Source organism: Dermacentor andersoni, chromosome 6, assembly GCF_023375885.2.
Source record: "Dermacentor andersoni chromosome 6, qqDerAnde1_hic_scaffold, whole genome shotgun sequence".
Classification (NCBI taxonomy): Eukaryota; Metazoa; Arthropoda; class Arachnida; order Ixodida; family Ixodidae; genus Dermacentor; species Dermacentor andersoni.
The window spans coordinates 59,788,731-59,812,283 of NC_092819.1; the positions used below are offsets into that span (position 1 = coordinate 59,788,731).

At 45.0% G+C, this 23,553-nt stretch overlaps 1 protein-coding gene across 5 annotated transcripts in view; it reads left to right on the plus strand.

The window, feature by feature from the left end:
* LOC129382503 (uncharacterized) overlaps window positions 1-23,553 on the plus strand; it is a 204,514-nt gene that overhangs the window by 50,129 nt on the left and 130,832 nt on the right. The window lies entirely within an intron of this gene.

The following is a 23,553-nucleotide window of genomic DNA, read 5'->3' on the forward strand; positions in this document are numbered from 1 at the left end:
TTCCGCAATTTCTATTGCAAGCGTCTTAAGCGAAATGCATGCGGGATGTTAATGTAAAACACAAGGAGGTATCTTTTTTATAAATAGAACCTGTTCAGCTGGCGTAAGGACACTTACGAGAAAGTTGAATGTAGTTACATGATCGTAAAGGAAACTAAGCTGCACAAGCAGTCCGGAGGCCTTTAATGTCGCTGAGGAAGAGTGCACAGGTGTTTGACTCCATAGGCGTGACTACGGCATAAGCTCCTGTGATGCCGAGCAAGTTGTTCTGTAAGCAGATTCAAAGGTGCATATCAAACATACTCGACAGGCATGTCTAGAAGTAGTGCAGAAAATATGTCGTGGAAGCCCACCCTAATATAGCGATCACTTGACCGAGAGCCATATGGAGTTTTCTTACCGAATAGAAGCCGGGCATTCCAGATATCGACTGTTTAAGAGATTCTCAACTGTTCTGTGGAGAAGCTTAAAAAGGGCATTCTGATCCATATAGTTGCAGCAAGATTGATCTGCGCAGCACACAAACGAAAATGTTTGGATGTTTATTCACCATTCACGTAACGCCCATCTCATTTACTTGCCCATTTGAAATATTTAAACGGTGAAGGGTCTACTTACGTCGCACAATGCTTCAAGTCTTGCCATTCGTGATTAACAGCTAGGCGCGTCTTCAACGTTGGCATGTTCACATGTGTGAGTTAGGCAGCCTGATGTTCTTTTGCAAATATTCCCGGGACTTCACGTTTCAGTGCTTTACAGAATTCATTGCGAAGGAGTCTTGCATAACAAAAATGTGACAAATGAGCATGAAGGCACTGTTCTTGAGTTGCCTAGAATGATTACAGAACTAAGCGTTGTGTATTCCTAAATTATTATTTATAAGGCATACCCGTCACTAACCATCGCCACCCAAGTGCTATTTTTTTCTTCGAGACCAGACGCCGGTCAAGAGAAAACCACAAGCATGACATGTGAGATGCGGACACGGCTAAATGAAATGCAGTAAATGCTAGGCGCCCAAATAATTAGGCCACCTAATCAGCTTTCTCGTCAGAGGTCTCAAACAAGGTGGAACATTGCAGGACTAAGGCCTTTCCCATAGTTTTCCAATTCAAACAACCTGATTCTCTGAAGTCCTCGAATTTTTTTTTCCATTTCCTGGCACCCATTCTGTAACTAACAGAGCACTGGTTATCCATTTTACAAGTTACAGCGCCTGATCAGATGCGTCTTAAAATGTTGAAGGCCGCTTGAAGCACTTTTCGCACATAGCATATAGAAAAGGTTTATCCATTAATGATGGTGCTATGAAGATGTCAGCCAAATATTATTGCCTTACACGCAGAAGAGCTTTTCGCAGTTCCTTAGTGTCAACTATGCAATGCGTCATCGAAAGCAGCTGTTCCATCAATGCTATTGACTGATTTCGTTATCGCGAAATTATTCTCGCTAATACAAAATTTATAAGATGATTTAAATAAAAATATGTATGTCTGTGGTCTCAAAACGCAGGAAAATCAATTCATCTTTGCATTTTGCACAGCTGCGTCTGCTGTGCGTGGCCTCTAAGATGGCAGCACCGCGCAGCGGCAGCCATGGGGTGCTGCGACGAGCCATTTGGCTGCCAGGAGAAATTTTGTCCCGCGCTTTGCCCTCATTGTTTCTCTTATGTGTAGCTTTCCACGCTAGCTGAGATGAAAGGGAAAAGGTCAGACATCGGTGTTATTATTAACTGTCATAGTAGAAGGATCCGAAATAGTTTTGCGGCGTGTGTACTTCAATAGTGAGGTTATTCAATGATCTTGCAGGGACCATCCGTCCCTACGCTGTCCCCGTCATTGCCCCGGCCAATTTACCTCGACTTGCCTTGCTGTGGAAGATCATTTCCCCCTTCTCTTTTATGTAATCGAGGTGGCCTCACGACTGAGGCGCCACCACCGCCACTCGGCAAACGTTCTCTTACTTTTGAACAAAGCCAGTCCACTCTCCGTTCTCAACTTTTTATTTATTTATTTAAAATACCTTACAGGCCCACTTAAGGGCATTGGGTAAGGGGGGACACAAAGTAAGTGTTTCAACAGGAATCTGTTATAGAAGTGTTTCAAGGCGCTTTATTGTCAAGTAGAATGTGGGCTGCTTCCGTTCGCGTTCTAAACCCCATATATAGAAGAGACGTAAGCTACTGTTCACTAGCTCCACATTTCGTTATTACTTCTTTGGTGTTAATAAGAAACGATCATATCGCACATGTTCACAGGAGCCTCCTTAACACATCAGAAACAATTTTTTGTATTAGAGAACCGTATGGCAGGAACACTTTCGCTCCATCGCGCTTTGGGCTATCGTTGGTCTCTGCTCTGGAAGGGTAGGTTCTGAGAACTAATGCTTTGCTCTGATAACCAAGACATCGTGATAACTGCCGCCAATAGGAACACGGTCAAACGCTTGCAGATTCGTTAAAGATTTTGTCAAGAGCACGCAAGGCTCTTGACAAGATTTTGGACAAGGATTTCGGATCGCAAAGCTGAAGGAACGACGAGTAGGAATTTCTCTCTGCTGCGCTCACAATTTCTTTTGTACAGGACGCCATTTCTCATCACATACGATGACAATCCCCGGCAGGACGGCGTTTCCCTCGAGGTGCCTGATGAGTAGAAGTAACTCGGCGTCAGACTGCTGGTGTTTGGCCATCTCAGATGTGGTTACGGCTCCAAGAAACGGAAATTCGTGTCCATCTTACACAGGAGCAGGTTCGACCGGCGCACGTGATAAACAATCAGCGTCACTGTGCTTGCGACCTGACTTGTACACGACCGTTATGTCGTATTCCTGGAGCCTCAGACTCCATCTAGCAAGTCGTCCAGAAGGATCTTTCAGGTTTGCAAGCCAGCACAATGAGTGATGGTCGCTGATTGCTCGGAACGGTCTACTGTATAAGTATGGTCGGAATTTTCCTATGGCCCATATTACTGCAAGGCATTCTTTTTCTGTGGCTGAATAGTTGGTTTCAGCACTCGAAAGAGTGCGGCTACCTTATGCAATCACTCTTTCCTCTCCGTTTTGCCATTGAACGAGGACGGCACCGAGTCCTAAATTGCTGGCGTGTGTGGATGTTTGTTTCCGCTTTCTCGTCAAAGTGCGCAAGGACCGGGTGGTTTCGAAGTCGCCATCGCAGCTAATTGAATGCATCTTCTTGTTCACTGTGCCATACGAAAGGCATATCTTCTTTCGTTAATCGCGTTAACGACTCGGCAATCTTCGAAAAATTTTTGACGAAACGCCTGTAGTAGGCACAAAGTCCTAGGAATCACCTAACGGCCTTCTTGTCGGTTGGTCTAGGAAACTTTTCTACTGCTGCGGTCTTCTCAGGGTCAGAACGGATGTATTCGGTGCTAATCACATGGCCGAGGAAAAGGAGCTCATGGAAGCCGAGGTGACATTTTTGTAGTTTTTAATAGCTTTGAGCACAGTCCTTAGTCGTTCCACGTGCTGAGCAAAGGTGGTAGAAAAAGTCACGACGTCGTCAAGATAAACCAGACAGGACTGCCAGTTTAACCCGGGGAGCACAGTGTCCATCATCCGCTGAAAGGTGGCAGGTGCGGAACAGAGGCCGAACTGAACTACCTTGAAATCGTATAGTTCGTCTGGTGTGACGAATGCTGTCTTCTCGCGATCTCGTTCGTCCACTTCTATTTACCAGTATCCGCTTTTGAGGTCGAAAGAGGAGAAGAATTTCGCATCCCGTAGTCTGTCGAGGGTGTCATCGATCCTCGGAAGTGGATATACATCCCGCTTCGTGACGACGTGTAGCTTCCGATAATTAACGCAGAAGCGCAAGGTCTGATCCTTTTTCTTTACCAGCACCACAGGCGAAGCCCACTGGCTGGTCGATGGTTGAATTACGTCGTCTCTGAGCATTTCTTCGACTTTGCTGATGATCTCGCTCTCCTTCGATGACACTAGGTAGGGATGCTGGCAAATAGGCCTCAAAGCTTCGTCGACAATGATACGGTGTTTGGTGATTGATGTTCTCTGGACTTTCGATGTGATTGAGAAACACGAGGTGGATTCTCGTACAAGGTTCTCTATTTGCTGCTTCTGTGTCGGTGATAGTGCTGCTTCGATGTTGACAGATACGAGTACGGAGTCTAGGTTGTCACAATTCAGTAGTGTAGCATCGGAAGCGCTCAAATCCGCAATCTGTTCATAATCGTTAAGGCGGGCAATGATGGTTCCCTTCGCAACATGCTGGACTTCATTTCCAAAATTAGTCAGGAAGACATTTGAACACCCGTCACGCAGCCGAACAAGACCCCTTGCCATACAGATCCCTTTTTCGAGTAAGAGCCCAGTGTTACTCTCTGCTATTCCTTCATAGTCGCTGAATACGGTGCTTCTTACGGCGACAGGTATGCTGGATCTTGGGGATATCGTGACGTCGTCGTCTATAATTTGAAGCGCATCTAATTGTTCTTCACACTCGAACGTCGCGATGGCGTGCTTCGTTGAGAACGACACACAGGATTCCTGCAAGTTGATAACTACACCGTTCGCCTGCTAAAATCCATTCCAACAATTAAATTCCTTGAGCATTCTGATAGGACAATGAAACGGGCGACGTATGTAAAGCCGCGTATTCCGATTCTAGAAGTGCACCTGCTTACCGGGTTGATAAGGTGTCCACTGGTGGTTCGAATTAGGGGTCCTCTCCAAGGAGTCGGCACTTTTTTCAGTCTTCTGGCAAGTACTTTACTCATAACGGAATGGTCTGCGCCTGTGTCTACTAAAGCAGTAATTTCGCAGCCGTCTATAAACACACATAAATCGGAAGCTACGTCACTTTTTTCGCAACTGCTCTCGCGTCCGTCGTTCTATTTCAGAATCAGCGCTGGAGGCTCCGTTCTAGCGTCGACAGCGGCCTCACCTCTACAGGTCGCCGGTATTAGTTTTCCCGACGTGGGCTTTGGGGGCGTCGCCTTGGGGAGCTTGAGGATGGACGCGGGCTCAGTGATCGATAACCCAACGGCACTGTTGACCGAGGTTGGTGTTGCTCTGAAGTCTGCGGGCTTTCGCGCGTTGACAAACACTGGATCTCGAAATGCCGTTCACCGTTTCTTGGGCAAGGAGCGTTTACAGAAAACCCCGAAGTCCCGCTCTGTGGTATTCGCACATCCTGTAGAGATGACCAGCTTCGCCACAGTGGTAGCACAGCGGGATTCTATCAGGAGTGCGCCATATGTCAGCCTTCCGGAATCTCGTCTCCGGCGGAGACGGCAAGAACCGAGGTTCGGGTACATGCGCAGTTGCCGCGACGAAAGTACGTCCTGGAGATCCTCTGAGCACCTTGGCGTACGATACTGTCGGCCGTATCGGTGAAGACGCTTGCGATTGTGCTGGTTGGTGCTGTTCGCGGATTGCTTGTCTCACTTCTTCGCGAACCACTTCTGCTAACGAAGAGACCACTGTGGGGCCGTTGTTCAGCTGTTGCCTCTGGAGCTCTTCTCGAACCACAGATCGTATGAGTTCTTGTAAGACCTCGACGCTTTTCCCGAACATTGCCGATATCGCATCCATAGAGGCGGCGTTCATATCGCGGTTGTAGGGTCTCGCACGCTGTTGAAGAGTCCTTTCCATAGTTGTCGCCTCGGAACGGAATTCGGCAACGGTGCGTGGAGGGCTGCGAACCAAACCAGCAAAAAGCTCCTGCTTCACACCGCGCTTCAGGTGCCGAAGCTTCTTGTCCTTGCTCATGCTCGGGTCGGCCCGGCAGAATAAGGTGTAGACCATTATTTATTATTATTATAATATTTAATAATAATATTATTAATATATATATATATATATATATATATTATTTACTAAATATGATTTATTTTACGTGTATATAAACGGAACGGGACCTAGATACCGCCTGTTGGCTTCATAAACTGGGTGATGGTTGTCGCACTGCCTGCAGGAACCATTTAACGCAACCTACATTATTACGTTTCCGCACAGAAATGTTGGCAATCGTACTTTTCAATTCATAGGTAAGATGGCTAAAATACTTGTCCTCTAGATACTGTCATCGAGGTTTGGTCTCCTGCCTTTCGCAAATCTGATAGTTGCCAAGCTGAACCTTGTATAGGCTTTCTGTTATGTAGATCGTCGATACCACGCTGATGGCAGGTATTGAAAGTGACTCGTGCTTGAAGTGGACTTGATGGACATGGTCCAGCCATGCTTTCTGGAACCAGAATGAAAGCAAGCTATGTGCAAGACAATATTTCATGTACAATACTTAGAAGGGCACCTGATCGGACTCGTCGGTGATCTATTATTATTAGTGTACAGCTCGAAGCTACACCGCTTGCCTTCACGCTGTTACAATCATGATAACGCACAATACTCTTCGCTTTGAACAGAGAATGAAATGTGATGCCAATATGTGACGAAAACGTATACTTTCTGCGATGAAGCCATTTCAAAAACAAAGGTTTAGCACCTTCACATAGTTCTGAATGTGGTAACACTATAATATGCTTTGCAGAGATTGCTGTAGCAAACAATTCTTTAAACACAGTTCTAAACAAACTGTGGAAACGGGCATAGTACACTGTAGCATAGTTTGCACCAGCGCATAACATTCTCGTGCCTGCAAAGACAGGCTGTATTGAGAGGTGTGCGCTACGAAAATCATGTAACTGCACTTCTGTATGTGGGGAAAGCCTCTTCCTGTTATATATTTCTAGCAATAAGCCATTGCAACGAAAGATCCCTGGTGTAGCGATGAAACAACGTTATTTTGCATCAGTGATTTACAATCATTCCTGAACTGCATCAACTGCTACTTGGGCTATTTGGCTCCGAAGCTTCTTTTTTTAGCCTAAATGTTACGAACTTGCTATATTACTTGACTGGCTTCCCGCTCTCGCATATCTCTAGTTTCTATGTGCGTGTGTGTGACCAGGGAAAAACTCGCGTCACCACCCTTTCGAGGCACCTTTCGCGTATTTGCAGGCGTCTCTCATGCTTGAAAAAGTTAATGTAGCACGTATTGAGCAACAGGAAGCTGTATGGGGAGTTTTTGATGTTGCTCTACAATTTTCTAGTTTCCTATTTTATGTGACTATAATATCTAAGGAGTTGGATCAATTAAGACGACTAATTACACGGAATACTAGAAATAATCTGAGTACCACCAAACAACGGCAAACATTACCTTGCTTCTGTCTAGCTAGGTGGCTTTTGCATATTTTTAGGGTTGGGCTTAAGTTACATTTTACTATAAAGTGGTGAGCTGTCTCCGTATGTTTGCTGCAACATACACATGCCTCATTTTGTGGCGCACATTTGATCTGGTAAGTGTTTTCGTTTTGAGAACCAGCTTGATACTAGCAAGGCACTTCCCTTTGTGTTATCGTACAGATTTTCTCTCCTAATTTCTTTCTTGTCATGCTTCATTTTGTTTCAGTCCGTGATTTACAATGGTTCGTGAACGGCATCCGCTGCTAGGTGCTTCATTGGGCTTCAAAGATCCATGAGTGCGCTTAGTCGCAACAGGCAACATTGATTCCATTCAATTGCGACACTTGTACTCGTGCGTTTTTGAATTACGTAGTTTAACATTAGTATTACGGTGAATTTAGGCACGTATGATATATTTTACCTGTATCTAAACTGAACGGCATGTAGATACCGCCTGTTGGCTTCAATATCGAGGCTTCATAAACTGGGTGATGATTGTCGCACTGCCTGCAGGAACCTTTTAACGCAACCTAGATTATTACGTTTCCGCACATAAATGTTGGCAATCGTACTTTTCAATTCATAGGTAAGATGGCTAAAATACTTACTTGTCCTCTAGATACTGTCACCGAGGTTTGGTCTCCTGCCTTTCGCAAATCTGATAGTTGCCAAGCTGAACCTTGTATAGGCTTTTCTGTTATGTAGATCGTCGATACCACGCTGATGGCAGGTATTGAAAGTGACTCGTGCTTGAAGTGGACTTGATGGACATGGTCCAGCCATGCTTTCTGGAACCAGAATGAAAGCAAGCTATGTGCAAGACAATATTTCATGTACAATACTTAGAAGGGCACCTGATCGGACTCGTCGGTGATCTATTATTATTAGTGTACAGCTCGAAGTCACAGCGCTTGCCTTCACGCTGTTACAATCATGATAACGCACAATACTCTTCGCTTTTAACAGAGAATGAAATGTGATGCCAATATGTGACGAAAACGTATGCTTTCTGCGATAAATCCATTTCAAAAACAAAGGTTTAGCACCTTCACATAGTTCTGAATGTCGTAACACTATAATATGCTTGGCAGAGATTGCTGTAGCAAACAAAGCTTTACACACAGTTCTAACCAAACTGTGGAAACGGGCATTTTACACTGTAGCGTAGTTTGCACCAGCGCATAACATTCTCGTGCCTGCAAAGACAGGCTGTATTGAGAGGTGTGCGCAACGCAAATCATGTAACTGCACTTCTGAATGTGCGGAAAGCCTCTTCCTGTTCCATATTTCTAGCAATCAGCCATTGCAACGAAAGATCCCTGGTGTAGCGATTAAACAACGTTAATTTGCATTAGTGATTTACAATCGTTCCTGAACTGCATCATCTGCTACGTGGGCTATTGGGCTCCGAAGCATCTTTTTTTTTTAGCCTAAATGTTTCGAACTTGCTATATTACTGCACTGGCTTCACGCTCTCGCATATCTCTAGTTTCTATGTGCGTGTGTGTGACCAGGGAAAAACTTCTCGCGTGACTACCCGTTCGAAGCACCTTGCGTGTATTTGCAGGTGTCTCTCATGCTTGAAAAAATTAATGTTGCACATATTGAGCAACATGAAGCTGTATGGGGAGTTTTTGATGTTGCTCTACAATTTTCTAGTTTGCTATTTTATGTCACTATAATATTTAAGGAGTTGGATCAATTAAGACGACTAATTACACGGAATACTAAATATAATCTGAGTAGCTCCAAACAACGGCAAACATTACCTTGCTTCTGTCTAGCTAGATGGCTTTTGCATATTTTTCAAGTTGGGCTTAAGTTACATTTTACTAGAAAGTGGTGAGCTGTCTCCGGATGTTTGCTGCAACATACACATGCCTCATTTTGTTGCGCACATTTCATCCGGTAAGTATTTTCCTTTTGACAACCAACTTGATACTAGCAAGGCACTTAGCTTTGTGTTATCCTACAGACGTTCTCTCCTAATTTCTTTCTTGTCATGCTTCATTTTGTTTCAATCCGTGATTTACAATTGTTCATGAACGGCATCCGCTGCTACGTGCTCCAATGTGCTCCGAAGATCCATGCGTGCGCTTAGTCGCAACACTGAACATTGATTCCATTCATTGTGAGACTTGTGCTCGTTTACTTTTTAATTACGTAGGTTAACATTAGTATTACGGTGAATTTACTCGTGTACTTTTTAATTACGTAGTTTAACATCAGTATTACGCTGAATTTAGGCACGTATGATATATTTTACGTGTACATAAACTGAACGGCATGTAGATACCACCTGTAGCCTCAATATCGAGGTTATGGTTGTCGCACTGCCTGCAGGAACCTTTTAACGCAACCTACATTATTACGTTTCCATTACATTACGCTTTTGACGTAGAGATACTTGAGCATTTTAGCCTCCCATTTAAAGTTACAAATGTTCGCTAGTCCTACTTCAAAATTAATTTGGTGTGCGCGTCTTCTACTTCAAATAAAGCTCAACCCATGTCAGCCTGCACAGTCTCATTTGGGGTTTTAACACGAGGTCCCAAAGTTCGCCGGCCTACCAAATTGAGTTGTAAGCAGGGAAAAAATATATAAGGAAGAATAGGTGAGGTTATAAATTAAGATTAACAGTTGGCATAATTTGTTTTGTGCCTTCGTTGATGATGTGAGAATTGCAGATTTAAATTACATGTTTTAGAGATTCTAAGTTGCTACGTGCCAAATTAATTCTAACCTCGACAATACATCCGATTTTAAGCAGAGAATTACATTTGTAATTGTAATTTCACACCACTCACACCATTACTCCTTTCTAGATTCTATGCCCGACCTCATATTTAATTTGGAATATGGCAGCACACTTCGAAACAAACGTAACACAGAATGAACCGTGAGGCCTTACTGTGTTACGTCGCTTCGAAATATTCCATCATGACTAACCAACTAGCCCACACTCAAGAATGGGACAGACAGATGGAGTAGCACACAGTGGTTTAAAAGGTTATCAGGTTGTAAGGTGCCTCAGAAAGGCTGGCCAACGTTTCGATAGGAGGACCTATCTTCGTAAAAGGCTGCCTCGTCATCCTGGGCATGTTTCTAGGACGAGGGGACCAAGAGGTAAAAAAAATAATGACGAAAAACAAGGGCATAGGAGGGTGTTGGGGGAGCGAGTGGTTAGGTTACATCTTTGAGAGATTCTAAGTTGCTATGTGCCAAATACCCGTCGGCGTTAGGCATTTCAACTTATCTGTGATGTATTTTTTATATATATATATATATATATATATATATATATATATATATATATATATATATATAATACGTAATGTCAAGTTGTTTCTTGGCAGGGTGCGCAAGAAGTGAGAGGTCGAACTTGGTGCGGTAGTTAAACCCTGCGAGCACTCACAACCGACCCCGTGCGTAAAGCGCTGGTGATGCGCCTGACTGGCCGGCACTTCTTTACATTTCATACGCTGGAGATGCGATGGGCTAACGGGTGCTTCTTTATTACATTTGCCCCCGGAGAAATAGGCGCCATCCTGGCGATCTAAGCGTAAGTTAGGATAGAGAGGTCGTAGGACTTGAGCCAATCTACGTGAACACTTTCACGACCGCGACGGCGCCGATCAGAAGACGGCGACACAGGCTCGACGACATAGTTCACGGGGGAAGTTTGTGCAATGGCATGGTTGGGTCCATGATATCGTGGGAGCAGCTTAGAAGGAAGGCCGGGAGCTAAAGGTGGAACCCACAGGCAAACCAATGTATCGGAAGGGAAGCTTCGAGGGTCATAGCCATCACGACGAAGCTTCTGCTATGTCTGATCTGCGGTGGTAAGACAGCGGGCGAGTTGTGTGCATTCTTCAGCATGCTGTGCAGCTTGACAGACAGGAACACATTCTGATGAATCAGGCTGGTAAGGTAGAATGGTATCAATGATGCGGAAGGTTCGCGGCTGTGCAGTAAGAAAAACGGAGAAAAACCAGTGGTGGCTTGAGTAGCACTATTATAAGCGAACGTGATGAACGGAAGCACAGCATCCCAGTTGAAATTGTCGGACGGGACGTAAATGGCGACCATGTCGCCAAGAGTACGGTTGAAACGCTCCGTCGAACCGATCGTTTGCGGGTGGTATGTGCTAGTGGTCCAGTGGATGATGTTACACTCCTTCAGAAGCGACGTCACGACTTCAGATAGAAAAGCGCGGCCTCTATCACTAAGAAGTACCCGACGGGCTCCATGACGAAGAACAACATGCCGCAGTATGAATGATCCAACGTCTTGGGCACTGGCAGACTTAAGTGCAGCGGTGTCTGCATAACGTGTGAGATGATCCACTGCAACGATAATACAGCGGTTGCCAGCCCCGGTACAAGGAAGTGGACCGTAAACGTCGATTCCTACGTGATCAAAAGGACGGGACGGACAAGGATGCGGCTGCAAAGGTGCTGCAGTGAAAGTAGGGGCCGACTTTCGGCGCTGGCAGTCGAGGCAGCAGCAGACGTACTTGCGAACGAACACAAGTCAGGCCAGTAATACGGGAACCTAAGGTGGGTTTATGTCTTTAACCCGCCACCATGTGCACATTCGGGATCAGTGTAAAATGATGCGCATAAATCAGCCCGAAGATGACGCGGTATTACAAGGTGTCATTGGCGACCCTCGGGTACATAGTTGCGACGGTAGAGGAGTTGGTCGCGAACAACAAAGTGATGCGCCTGCCGCCGTACCGTCCTAGACGCTCTAACAGTGCCAGGATCAGCGAGAAACTCCAAATTCCAAGAAATCGACAGGTCTTTGCTCTACTCAAAGCGCATGTCATCGATGGCAAGTGCTGACAGGACAAAGTCGAGAGGGCAAAGGCTTTGCGCGTCAGGTGAAATTGGCGAGCGGGAGAGAGCGCCGGCAACAATATGCTTGCGTCCATAGCGGTACATGACCTAGATATCGTACTCTTGCAAACGGAGCGCCCAGCGTGGGAGGCGGCCAGAGGAGTCTTTCAATGAGGAGAGCCAGCACAGCGCATGGTGGTCAGTCACTACATCAAATTGGCGGACGTATAAGTAAGGTCTAAATTTCGTAAGGGCCCACAGTATGGCAAAACACTCCTTTTCTGTAACAGAGTAGTTTAGCTTCGACTTTGTCAGTCGGCGGCTAGCATAAGCAAGACCACGTTTGCGTTGGGGAAGAAGCGCCCCAAGGCCGACTCCACTAGCATCTGTATGGACCTCAGTTGGGGCAGCGGAGTCAAAATGTCGCAAAATAGGAGGAGAGGTGAGCAGATGGCGAAGAGTGGTGAACGCGTCATCGCATGCTTTCGACCCGGTGGATAGGGTGTTGGCTCCACCCAGCAATTGATTCAAAGTATCGATGATCGTAGTGAAGTTCTTCACTAAGCGGCGAAAGTAGGAACAGAGGCCGACGAAACTGCATAGTGTCTTCAGGTTGGTGGGTTTGGGGAACTCCGCAATCGCACGGAGTTTTGCAGAATACGGAAGCAGGCCTTCTTTTTATACGACGTAGCCTAAGATAGTAAGCTTACGGGCAGCAAAGAAGAATTTTTTATGTTAAGCTTGTTAAGAATGGCCGTACGGAGTGGCAACGTGCCAGCTTTCAGCCCGCTGCACGTGTTCCAAGCCCTTCGGAGAACTGCGAAGGGCCGGCAGCCACGTGGCGCGCGATCAACTCAGGAAATTGGTACTTGGCCGAGCCATCCGGGACAAAGCAGAGTTCTACGAAGCCCTCTGATGTCGGCACTGAAAGCTGGGCGGTACCGAGAACTGTCCGGCCTTTTCACCTGTGTGTGTGTGCAACACGAACATTTCCGTCCACGGGGCCCTCGAACGTGTCAGCCTTTGTGTGTGTAGGCTCGAACGTGTGTGCCTTTGTGTGTGTGGGCCGTACTGCGGGGCGGCGGCAAGTTTACAATAAGCTGCAGACCAGCCTTAGTAAGGCAGCTTAATACCTCCCTTATTCGTTGGAGGTGGGTCTGGAAATCAGGTGAGAAGACAACGACATCATCTAGGCAGCACAAACACATGTGCCACTTGAGCCTGCGCAACATGCTGTGCTTCATACTCTCGAAAGTAGCGGGCACATTACATAGGCCGAATGGCGTGACACTAAATTCGTGTAATCCGTCCGATGTGACGACGACGGTTTTCGAACAGTTAGCCTCTGCCATGGGCACTTGCCAATATCGGGACCGAAAATCCAAAGAGGAAAAGAAGTCGTCACCTTGCAAACACTCAAGAGCATCGTCTATGCGGGGTAAGGCATATACGTCCTTGCGTGTAATTTTGTTAAGGCGTTTGTAATCTACGTAGAAGCGAATAGAACCATCTTTCTTTCTTACGAGGACGATTGGCGACGCCCAGTGGCTATGGGACGGCTGAATCACGCCACGCCGAAGCATATCGCTCACTTGTTCGTCGAGGACACTGCGTTCAGGATCAGTGAGAAACTCCAAATGCGAAGAAATCCACAGGTCCTTCCTCTGCTCAGAGCGCATGTCATTAATGGCAAGTGCTGACAGGACAAAGCTGAGAGGGCGTTCGATGACACGGCGTTCAGAAGCTGAGACACGGTAAGTACGCTGCCGGAGTGGGGCATGCGAACCGGTGTTGATGCTGTGCGATACTGTGCTGGTACGGCCGAGAGAATGTTGATGACAGTCGAAGGAGGCGGTAAATTTGCGTAGCAAGCTGATAAGTTGCGCGCGGTTTTCTCGATGCAGCTGGGACGGAGCGCCGTTTAGACGCTGGTGGCCGTGACGCGAGCGACGATATACGTAGACCGGGGCGCAGTCCAAGCGAGTGCAGAAAAGAAAACACATTTATTTGTTATTTGCGATTGAAGTGAAACTTGGAAGGACTAGTGTTTTATTCGAGAAGACAAGAAGCTGTTGTATTGACAACAGGTGGGAATTCCACAACATTTGCAACTTCACTGTGAACTACATAATCAAGAAAAGTAAATGAAACGCAGCGCAATGTTAGAATCGTCGTAGCGAATAATCGTAATATAATTTGTTTCGGAACAGTTTCGATAAAACAAGAATTGCATGCGTTTTCAGTAACCATACACCGTCCGTAGATGCTCATGTATTAACATCGGACGTGAATTCTGTTTAACGTCCAATTTGCGTATAAATTTCTTCAAGATACCTACATTAGATTGAGAGCTACAGAGCATTCGCGAGAAACTTCGTTTCGACACGACGCGTACACGGACGGACATCGCCTACCACGGGAGTATAGCTACACACAGCTTAGCCGTAAAAAGTGGCAGTCTCTCTGGAAGGCGAAGCGAAGAGAAAGTTGGGTTTGCAATAATGCGTTTTGTGTTCGCCACTATGATTTTTCCGGAAGGTAGCCATAGACTGCTTCGCTGTAAAAAGGTGTACCGCTCGTTAACGAGGTTCGGCTAATTATGCTTTACTGTATATACCAGAATTACTTTTTGTCCTTGCCTCCTCGCGCCACAGATGAAGTTTAAAATGCCCAGCCTATACTCTAGCACAAACCCAGCTGTTGCAGCAGCGGAACCATGCTGCGATCTATTTCTAATCAAAGGCAATGTTCTCCGCCAACGTGTTGCAGTGATTAGTTCTCATTAAAATCGAATGTTCTCAAAACCTAAAATGGCCATGTCGCACCGCAAAGTGAGAAAACACTCACTCGTGCTTCTACGTAATCGTTTCTGTGCTTCAGTAACGCCCAGTCTTGTGTGCTAAAACACGCTCAGACTCGGCGTACCATTTCGGATATGAGCGCACTCATTAGAAAGTGTATTAGCTTAATGTGGTAACGTAAAAGAGTGACGTAAAAAAACATCACAAAAGAGTGACGGACAAAAGTAGAAAATTACGTTTGCTTCAAAACATGAAATCTTTTAAGCTCAGAACGGGACGAACAAACCTTGCGTAATTGAATCATTCATGTGCCAACAATGTGCTCACCATCGTACTAGAAAACGCACTTGACTCGATGCCAGTGGCAAAAAATAATACTTGTAGCATACAGCAGCTGAAAATTTCGTAGAAGCCCTGTCTTCTAGTACGCAAAATGCGCATTTGTGTTCATAGAATATAGACAATGGCAATGAGCTCGGATGTATGAATAGGCAACTCGACATGTAACTTCAAGGCGTGTACGGTAGCGAGATAAAAGACTGGACAAAAGAAGACACACAGGGACGTGTCGTCTTTTGTCCCGTCTTTTAATCGCGCTACGTACACCTCTTGAAGATGCATTGCGAACAAGCCCATATTGCAAACCTCGTTGACATGTAACGTTCAACGAAGTTTCGTGCCTTTGGCGCAGTCACTGTCGGCGAGTCGCAAACGCCGAAACAGTGGCTTGTGGCGCCTCACCAGCTTCGTGCGCTGAGCTGTAAACGGAATCAGAGGAGCCCGGCTAAAAGAATAATGAACGCATCCCCCGCGGATCTTAAGGCAATGCGGTGGAAAGGGGCTATAACGCGATACTATTCTTCAGTGATTGTAAACTGAAGACCCACCTGAAAGAATCTCAGAGTATCGGCGCTGAAGTCCGCGACTGTGACGACACGCATAGTGCCCAGGTATGTTATGTTCAGATCTAGATAAGGCTTTAGGAACGCCATGTTGCTGGTATTGAGGTATTCTGTCTTCATTCTGTATGAAAAAAGCATCATGTGGTCGCGTAAGATTTAGTAATTACCCCCATTAGTATGCACAGTTATCGGCAATATCACTGCTCATATTCCTTCGGGAACTCAATTACTTCAGCTAATATCGTGTGCTATGATTGGTTTTGTATGCTATGGTGGAATATTCCTTCATCCTTGCCGCTTTACGTCTTCACATCGCCCTGGTATGCCCCAATCAGTGCAATCGAACAGACGCTTCCTTGCTCAACAGAAGTGTTGAGCAACGGCGAAAGCCCCACACCAAAAGAAAAGTAATGTCATTCATGCATTAAGCGTACAATAAATATCACAAAAGCACAATAAATATCATCGCACAAAAGGAAGGGTGCATATTCTACGCGTCAACAGACTCCAGCTCTAGTTAGTAGTAATAGTAGTATAGCAATTGTTCAGGCTGACTCTTGAGGCTGCGACTCTTGACCTCGCTTGTCTTCGTGTTGATAAGAAACGCTAATCAGTTCGTTCAATAACTTTTTGGGCTCATTTTATTCACAATTACTCCTTGTTAAATTGAAAAGCTTCATATGTTTATGCTGCCTACGCGATGCACGCAACAACACTTAAAAAAATATTGTCGCGTTTAAAAAATACCTTTCTGCAACCTCTCACAAGCCTAGAAGACACGTAGGGCTAGGTAATGAAGTAGCACATATTTTTAGGGTGAGCACCGAAGCAAGCTTTTTTGACCAGGAACACGAAGCTTTGTGCACAAAGCTGGAACATTACTGTTTTTGAGGCAGTCGGCTGTGCTTTCAAAGCTTCAAATAGTTTTCGGTTATCTTCATTTAGTAATTACCCCCATTAGTATGCACAGTTTTCAGCTATATCATTGCTCCTATTTCTTCCGGCGCTCAATTGCCCTACACTGAAAGAAAAATTTTAGGCTTTGCGTTTTAGCTGGCGCAAAAACACTGAAAGTCGTCATTTTCGCACGGACACCAATTCAATTTTTTCACATAGACCATCTGAATGTAGGGGGATCATAATTTTCCTGTGAAAAGAAAAACTTCGTTGGTGGGTTATATTATGCTAGAAAATTTTTGAGAGGAAAAAGAAACTGAAAGTTTCGAACTCCAACAAACGTGAAAATTTTTTCAACTGTATCATTGGGGTGGAAAAAGTGGAAATTTTTTCAACTATATCATTGGGGTGAAAAAAATTTTGGTTGACTTGGTGTGGAGAGCAGAAACAGCGGCGGCACGCCGCCAGCCTAAACTGCCCTTGAAGATCATCGACACTTACGCGCTGCTAACACAAAGTCCGGCTTTGCTTTTTTCGTAGATGCCAGTAGAAATCTTCTGCAGGAACATATTAAACTGGCCGCCTGGCTCCATTGGTGCAAGTACCGGTGGTGCTTGCACCAATGAAAAGGCAAGTCGCTGCACAATCCACCACCACCACCACCGTTAATTTTCCACCATCATAATTCCACTATCGAAAAGGCAACTACGCTGCACAATCCATCCGGGGGAAAATTATCAGCAAGTTACTTTCCTACTATGCAAAAAATAAATGGTCCGGGCTTGTTTTCTGGAAAAAAGAAATTAGAGGACACTAAACTTATGAAGGGCAGCATACATCAGTTCCTCAGAAGTTGTAAGATTGAACCTGGAAAGCGTCTGCAAATCGGTACACACACATCCTAATATCATTGAAAGAAAACAGGAAGAAAGAGGAAAAGGTTTTACCCAGGGCAGCAAAGTCATTCGCAATGTACGTGACCGTACTTGGCCACGTTGAAATGTTAGCAACTAGATGCGAAACTCTAGGTGAGGAAATTATACCTAGCAGTCAAGCTGATAGTCACTTCTTAGCGACAGCAAAATGCATCATGAAAAAAGAAAAGCTATTCCATTATAAAATTGATAGTCCCTTTACAAAACCACGAAATCGGTTACTAAAGCTTACTTGAATGGAGACAATTGCCAGCATTTTATATTTGACGAAACGCGAGAAGGAACAGTTCAACGGAAGAACGATATCTCACTCAGATACCCCTTCAGGACTGGCATCAACCCACCATAGAATATCTGTATTCTCTTTGTTGCTGAATACAAGTGGCCAGAACACATTCTGTGCGCCATACTCATGACTAGAATACATAACACTTAAAAAACTTAGTATTTCAGACGCAGAGGCCGGGATTCAATCCCCCGACCCTGGCTGTCGAGGTGCCCTCGAGAACTGACCAAGCTGGTATAGATTTATGTTGAAAGTTTAGCGCTAGAAAAGACGTAAGTCGGGAAAGCGCTGCTGGTGTGTTCAGTTCCTTTGTCCTCATGCTTTCGTGCGCTGTTTTCAAAATGTGAAGGCGAGTTTCTCTCAGTCGCATTCAGGAGCTTTCATTTCAAAATTTAATCCGTCAATCATCGGAGGATCATATTCAAAACGAAGCAATAGCTGCTCGTTAGATCTGTGCCCACCTGGGACATTTATTATATTGTGAGGCTAGTTGGGATGGTGTGACGTGCGCCAAATTCAGAATTCACTTGGGAGGTAAAAATGTTAGTTCATTACGAAGCTCATTCCGAATGAGCCTTCCTTCACAAAAGTTGCATTCCATCGGGCGGACCGATGGAATGCAACATTGGCGGCACAGTCTAGGTTCGCCGACGGCTCATACCGTTGTCCGTGCTGTGTTCTCACCGCTCATTTTGCGCTGAAGCACTAGACAGCACGAAACTCGCTTTGCTCGCGGCTGCTGCTGCTGCGCTTCCTTACCCCAGCGCTTTGACAGCGTGTGTCCGCGGCCATCGAGTGCCGTGTGTTCATGTTTACCTGTGGACACTGTCACCATGCTTGTTAATTTTCGTAATAAGTTTAGTAAGAATATACGGACGATAAAACTACTTTTTATAGCTGTCTGCTATTTTGCTTTGGCTAGCGGTGCTTTGCTTTTGGACGAAACTATGACTGTTCTTTCTTAGCGGTACTTTTTTAACGACACCGCTTAGATGGACATAATACCAGTACCCCGCTCTATTCCCTTCGCTATTACTACAGGAGCGTTCCATTCTTAAACGTCTTAAAAATTGTGGCGTTTTACGTGCCAAAACGAGGATCTCGTTATGAGGCACGCTGTAGTCGAGTTCTTTACCGTGCCCCGAATGCACTGTACGTCGAAGTTTTACATTTTGCCCGTATCGAAATGCGGCCACCGCGGCCGAGATTTGATCGCGCAACCTCGGGCTTAGTAGCACAACGCCAACGCCGCACAGCAACACCGACTCAACTTACGAAATTAATGTTATCCTAATATCTACGATCTTATGCGCTCTAAGCGACCAATACTAATAACCCTAGTAAACAAAACGTCATGAGTTCGATGTGTTGTGTTCACAATGGATTAATATTCAAAAGGTGTACCACTCGATAACGGCGTTCTCCCTAATCTGCTTTACTCTGCCTACCAGATATTTTGGTTCTTGCTTCTTGGAGCCAAAACACTTTAAAATGTCCAGCCGATAATTTAACTGCAAACAAGCTGTTGCACTAACGAAGAGCATTGTCATTAGTTTACTAAATGGAGTGTTCTCAGAAACTTATAGTGGCCATATCGAGCCACGAATTGAGTAGACATTCGCTCGCGCGTTTATATATTTCTGGGCTTCATGAACGTCCAGCCCAGTTTACTGAAAAACACTCAGGCTCAGTGCGACTTATCGGACGTGAGGCCACTCATTAGAATGGCTGTCTAGAAATGTGAATTTAGAAACGCTAAGAATGTTCCTAGCATAATGCCGTTCGTGACGTAGACGAGTGATGGACAAAATGGCGTCTACTTCAAAACTTGAATGTTTTAAGCTCGGTGTGTGGCAAACAAATCTAGCGCAATTGACGCATTCACGTGTCAGCGATGTGATTACATCATAATAGAAACTTTACTGAATAAAAACATGACAACGCGTTGCGTTTAAGACATTGGCAATAAATAATATTTGTATAATACAGCGGCTGAAAAGTTCTTACAAGGAAAACAATTTATTACCCAGCCTTTTAGCACTCATACTTTATGGCCCTGTTCGAGAATATAGACAAGTCGCAGTGAGCTCTGATTAATATGAGACGAACTGTAGACAGTTTCGTGCTTAGACGCAGACTCTGTCAGCGACAAACATCGAAACAGTGGCTTGAGGCCCCATACAAGCATCGTGTGCGGCACTTGTAAACGCAAGCACTGGAGGCTCGCTGAATGAGCAGTGAACGGCGTCAGCCGATATTTATTGGCAACTCAATTGAAATGGGCCGGTGACAAGTATTCACCTAGGTTAATTGAATCACGTATGCTATACATGTCTTTGTCTAGCGTTTTTGTCTATTTTTTTCTTCAAAGTCTAGTTTGTATACCTCTAGCTATCATTTAGAGATACGGCCGTAGCAATCTTTTCCCTGCTTTTTGTCCACTAATGCCCTAAACGACTTGCTTATTTCGACTGCTGATCGGTTCACGCTTCCGTTCGCTTTAAACCCAAGCGCTTCTGGAAGGCGTACGTTACATACGGTTTTCAGTTGGTGAGTCGCTTCACATTCTATTAGGGTGTGCTGAGAAGTCTCCGCATTTTTGCTGCACTTAACGCATGGCTCATCTAGTTCCGAACATTTCCTCCGGTATGTTTTTGTCACTAGGCAACCGGCTGGAGCCTCATTGCAAGGCCCTTGTGTGCATTCTTGTAATCTCAATGATCCTTCTTGTTTACATTCTTTGCATCCAGTTACCTGTCTGTTCATCTTGCTTTCAAGCCATCAAATTAGAATTTTCTTCGTTTTTGTTTAGCGGTATTGGGATTTCATCCGGTCCTGCTGCCGCGTTATTAGAAACGGTTTCTTCTGCTTTTTTCCAATAAAATATTTCTATGTAAATTTTGGTGTCATGCTTCTCTGTTGTTGCTGGGCCGAAGTTGTCCCTAATAACGTCTATGATGTACCGCAGTGCATCGTCTACTTATAGCCGTTTGCGAATGTTTTAGTTGTAGCGCTGAGTGCTCTCATATGGCTCCAGAATCTTTTTAGAGTGCCTTCGTCCCGTTTGCGAATAGTATGCACCCTGTGTTCGTTCACGCATTCAATCGCTACCATTTCGTTATTTCTTCCCCTCTAAGGAGCACCTCTTGTTCGTATAATCCCAACATTTTGGCTTTTCGAACGCTAGATGCTTGCTTAGCTCTTCTATAGCTTGCTCTATTTCCTTGTGCTAACACTTGCATGGTTTCCTTACTTCAGTACAAAAAATTTTTGCAGTGTCTGTTATTTCCTGCTGCATAACATCTGCCAGATCCTTATATTACCAGAATTCTGTAGGAAAAGCCTCCATTTCCTTTTTTTGCGATCTTTATTATATGTTCATTAAAAAAAATTTCATGCTAGTTATTCGTGGTTTGCCTTAGCATTTCTCTCAAACATTTTTGTTGAACGTTCACAAACAAATCCAGCACAGTAAAACAACCGTGTGCCCCTTCCTTGACTTATCATGCTGCACTCTCCCCATACAAAATTGTTAATAAGAAGCCGCTGCTCCAAATCTCGCAGATGCGTTTCGGTCAAGGTGTACGTACTAATTGCAGTCATTCTGCTGAGTGATCACCCGACGCGTCACCTGACGGAGCCCACGGAATTGCGGTAGGAAAGGGTTTATAAGAAGAACTATTAGTGATAGTAAACAGCCAAGGACTCACCTTGAGGAATCTCAGTCTCCTTGATAAAGTCCCATGCAGTGAAGACATAAGTGATGTTCAGTTCTACATATGGTTTTAAAACCTCCGTGCCGCTGCTACTGATGTACTGTGTCGTCATTCTGCACGGAAAAACGCATCAAACGGTTGCGCAAGATTTATAACTACCCTTAGTATACAGGGTTATCAGCATTGTTAGATTCGCTCCTAGTTAGAAGGGCACTCATTTCTTAATGAAACATTCTTTCATGCTTCCCGCTTTCGGTCTGAATATCGTTCTAGTGTTACACAATCAGTATAACTGAACACAGGCTTCCTTGCTTAACCGAGCTGTTCAGCAAGGAAGTAGCTTGCAGCGGTGGCGTAGAGGTAGAGTATCCGACTCGCGTGTAGAGAACCGTGGTTCCAATCCCGGTGCTGTGCAATTTACCACCGGATTAAAAAAAGTCCGCGTGTTGATGCAATTGCATGAACGGGCCTGGTGTGCGGCCTGATCCCGGTGACCAGAACCGGTAACACACTCCCTCACCAGAGCAGGATTGGGCAACATGGTGCAGTTCTTGACCACAACCTCCTACATGAATGCAAGAGTTTGCAGGGACAACATGGCCACAATTAGTACAAGAGCGGGGTAGTTGGGGAAGTATGGGAGAGGCCTTTGCCCTGCAGTGGGCGCAACCAGGCTTATGGTGAGCAAGGAAACATCGTACTTTCTTGAAACCTCAACATCAAACACCATCCCGCGCCAGGACAAACGTGATGCGATTCATGTATTAAGCGTTCAGCCACTTTCATTGTTCTTCAAGATTCATTCTATAGCGAGTGGCACGCTGCAATACGATATTAGCATTTGCAGGGTTTAATAGTACTAATTCAATGCGCATTTGTGTTTATTTAGGCATTTGTGGTAACCGACTGCGCTACCATTTTCAACTTTAGGTAAGTGCACAAGTGACGATATTCTCAATAAGTTTAATACACTATTACACACCGCGTCGTGGAGCGCATAATTGTTATACCAGAAGGAAATGCGCATATTCTGCACATGAACCGACTCCGGCTGTACTGGTGGTAATAGTAGAGTTAAGTAGTTAAGTGGTAGTAGTAGTAGTAGTAGTTAGTAGTAGTGGCATGTAGTAGTAGTAAACGTTCGTGATGTAAAAGCGCTGCTAAAACGGAGTCTTAGGAAGATTTCAATTTAGCAGCGCTTTTCCGTCACGAATGTTTACCAACATGCCACACTGACAGCTATTATTCTAAAAGTAAAAGTAATACTACTACTACTAGTAATAGTGATTCGTCCACTGCACAGATAACAGAAACTGTGTTATGCTCTGCGTTTCAAAAGACACATGACCTACCGCAATGCAGGTTGTGGTTGGTCTGTGCCAGGTGAACCATGCCGCCATTGCACATGGAATGTTATGACGTTAATTTTGACAGGGAGCCCTCGAGAGTTCAAAATTACGTATTGTGCACTTTTTAAATGCATGTATTTGAACTTAAGTATTTGCCTGATATCATTCACGCAAAGCATCTCAAAAGATACGTCCCACTGTACATATGTCGCACGGCAATACAGTGAGACATGTGAACATGTGTTGCAACATGGAATGCAGTGCCACATATGATGGGAGCAGGACACTTCCCTGCTTCTTCCCGCAGCGCTGTTGCTTCCGATACATGCAGGCGCGCCACTCGAGAAAGAAACAACTACATGTGTAGATATATTTATGCTGTCGGCGCAATCCACGCCCGAACATTTTCAAGAACTAATTTAAAAATATCTTTGTAACTTCTAACATGCCTAACAGACACGTACGACTATGCAATCATGTATCAGACATCGTCAGTGTGAACACCAAAGCAATTTCTTTGACCGCGAAGAGCAAGCTTCTTGCAAAAAGCTGGAGCTTTACAGTCTTATTTCAAGTGATCTACTGAGCCTTAGGAGCTT